The sequence below is a fragment of the Felis catus genome, chromosome B3 (assembly GCF_018350175.1).
Source record: "Felis catus isolate Fca126 chromosome B3, F.catus_Fca126_mat1.0, whole genome shotgun sequence".
Taxonomy (NCBI): domain Eukaryota; kingdom Metazoa; phylum Chordata; class Mammalia; order Carnivora; family Felidae; genus Felis; species Felis catus.
In genome coordinates, this window is record NC_058373.1 from 85,048,967 (window position 1) to 85,051,869 (window position 2,903).

At 39.3% G+C, this 2,903-nt stretch overlaps 1 non-coding gene across 1 annotated transcript; it reads left to right on the forward strand.

Moving 5' to 3' along the window:
* Positions 1-2,128: 2,128 nt before the first annotated feature.
* Positions 2,129-2,231, forward strand: LOC111561067. The gene has a single exon (XR_002743435.1). It is a non-coding gene; the product is annotated as a U6 spliceosomal RNA (small nuclear RNA).
* The last annotated feature ends 672 nt before the right edge of the window (positions 2,232-2,903 follow it).

The following is a 2,903-nucleotide window of genomic DNA, read 5'->3' on the forward strand; positions in this document are numbered from 1 at the left end:
TCGGATGCTTAACCAACTGAGCCACCCAGGCGCCCCGATAAAAGGTAGTTTTAAAACAGTCAATAAGAAAATGAACACCAGATGGAAAAGAGGGAGCCCAAAGGGGAATCAGTGCTGCAATAGCCTTCTGGATGACCAAGGGCAGTGGTTTCCATACTTTTTGACACGGTTACATGTCCTAATACATTCATGTGTACTTACACACACATATACAAACATGCATCTAAAAAAAACTATCTTGAAACAGTATTTACCCTTCTAATGTATGAAAGAGATACATATATAATATTTGTTGCCTTTTTTTTCTTTTTAAAGTAAGTTCCACGCCCAATATGGGGCTTGAACTCAGGACCCTATGATCAAGAGATGCATGCTCCATCTACCAACTGAGCCATCCAGGAGTCCTGAGATATATATAATTTTTAAATACTCAAATGAAATATAGAAAATAAATTCTAATGGACTTTTCCAGGAAATTGACAGACTTGATTTGGAAATGTCTGTGGAAGAACAAAAGGTTAAGTATAGTCAAATGCTTCCAAAGAAGAAATGGAATTAAAATTGAGCAGGATAGAGACAACAGAGATGAAGAAAAGAGAAGGTGTAGATTAAAGTGGGGTATGGCAATAGAACGAAGAAAAGCTCAGAAAACAAGCTACCATATTATTTTTTAAAATTGTCACGTTTATTTTTTCAGATCTGTTTTTTTATATACATAGTTTATTGTCAAGTTAGCTAACATATAGTGATACGGTGTGGTCTTGGCTTCAGGAGTAGATTCCTGTGATTCATCACATAAGACACCTAGTGCTCATCCCAACAAGTGCCCTCCTCAATGCCCATCACCCATTTTTTCCTCTTCCCCCTCCTTCCCCCTTTCCACCCTCAGGTTGTTCTCTGTATTTAAAAGTCTCTTACAGGGCACCTGGGTGGCTCAGTTGGTTGAGTTTCCAATTTAGGCTCAGGTCATGATCCTGCAGTTCATGGGTTCAAGCCTCACATCGGGCTCTGTGCTGACAGCTCAGAGCCTGGAGCCTGTTTTAAATTCTGTGCCTCCCTCTCTCTCTGCCCCTCCACCACTTGCACTCTGTCTTTCTCTATCAAAAATAAATAAACATTAAAAAAGAAAGATCTAAAAAAAGTCTCTTATGGTTTGCCTCCCTCTTTGTTTGTAACTTAATATATTTTTTTCTTTCCCTTCCCCTTTGGTCTTCTGTTAAGTTTCTCAACTTCCACATATGAGTGAAAATATATGATATCTGTCTTTCTCTGACTGACTGATTTCACTCAGCATAATACCCTCCAGTTCCATCCACGTCGTTGCAGATGGCAAGATTTCATTCTTTTTCATTGCTGAGTAGTAACCCATTGTATGTATATACCACATCTTCTTTATCCATTCATCAGTTGGTGGACATTAGGGCTCTTTCCATAATTTAAGGCACTGTATTATTGAGCCCCACACAAAAACAAATAAAGAGAGAACTCTGTGATGTTAGAGAAGGTTTCCCGTAACTTGCTTAGTGTAGGTGGCCAGAAAAACCATTTTTTTTAACTTTTTTTTTTTAACATTTATTTATTTTTGAGACAGAGAGAGACAGAGCATGAATGGGGGAGGGTCAGAGAGAGAGAGGGAGACACAGAATCTGAAACAGGCTCCAGGCTCTGAGCTGTCAGCACAGAGCCCGACGCGGGGCTTGAACTCACGAACTGCGAGATCATGACCTGAGCCGAAGTCGGACCCTTAACCGACTGAGCCACCCAGGCGCCCCCAGAAAAACCATTTTTATGTAAAAATAACTAAGGGGTGCCTGGGTGATTCAGTTGGTTAAGCACCAACTTCAGCTCAGATCATGATCTTACATCTTATGAGTTCGAGCTCCACATTGGGGCTGTGCTGACAGCTCAGAGCCTGGAGCCTGCTTCGGATTCTGTGTCTCTTTCTCTACCCTGCTCCTGCTCTGTCTCTCTCTCTCAAAAATGAATAAACAAAATAAATTAAATAACTAAAAAGTATTAAGGCCAATTCCCATACAAAGTTATTATAATAAAAAGAGAAAGAGAAGTACACTACTGTTCCTATGCCAGAAAGACATGCCCACAATACAGATCAGAACTGTCATCTATTGTGCTTGCTTTGGCAGCATATATACTAAAATTGGAATGATACAGATATTAGCATGGTCCCTGCTCAAGGATGGCACGCACGTTTGCAAGCATTCCATATTTAAACACAAAAATCCTGTGATCTACTATTTCAAAATGACGAAAGATATTAAAATGTTACAAGACCTGAGAAAACAAAACACAGTAGTAGTCCACCCCTATTCATGGTTTCGCTGTCTGTGGTTTCTGTTATCTGTGGTCACGAAGCAGATGATCCTCCTTCTGGCATATCATCAGAGGTCAGTAGTCTCCTAACACTGTGTCACAGCACCTACATCGTCCCCTCACTTCATCTCATCACGTAGGCATTTTGTCATCTCACATCATCATCATCATCATTGTCATAAGAGTGAGTACAGTCCGATATTTTGAGAGAGAGACCACATTCACACAACTTTAATTACAGTAGATTATTATAATTGTTCTCTTTTATTATTGCTGTTAATCTCTTGTGACTAATTTATAAACTTTATCATAGGTATGTGTGTATAGGAAAAAATATAGTATATGTAGGGTTTGGTACTATCTGTGGTTCCAGGCATCCACTGGGCACCTTGGAACAGATTCCCCACAGATAAGGGGTATCTACTATATATCATAATTAGAAAAACTCAGAAATGAGGTGACAACTCAGCAAGGAATAAACAATAAAAAAAAATTCATTTCAAAAGTGAAGACTGAATTAGAAGGAACACAAGACTGAACAAACCCATTACATATTGCCTTGGAAGAAACAG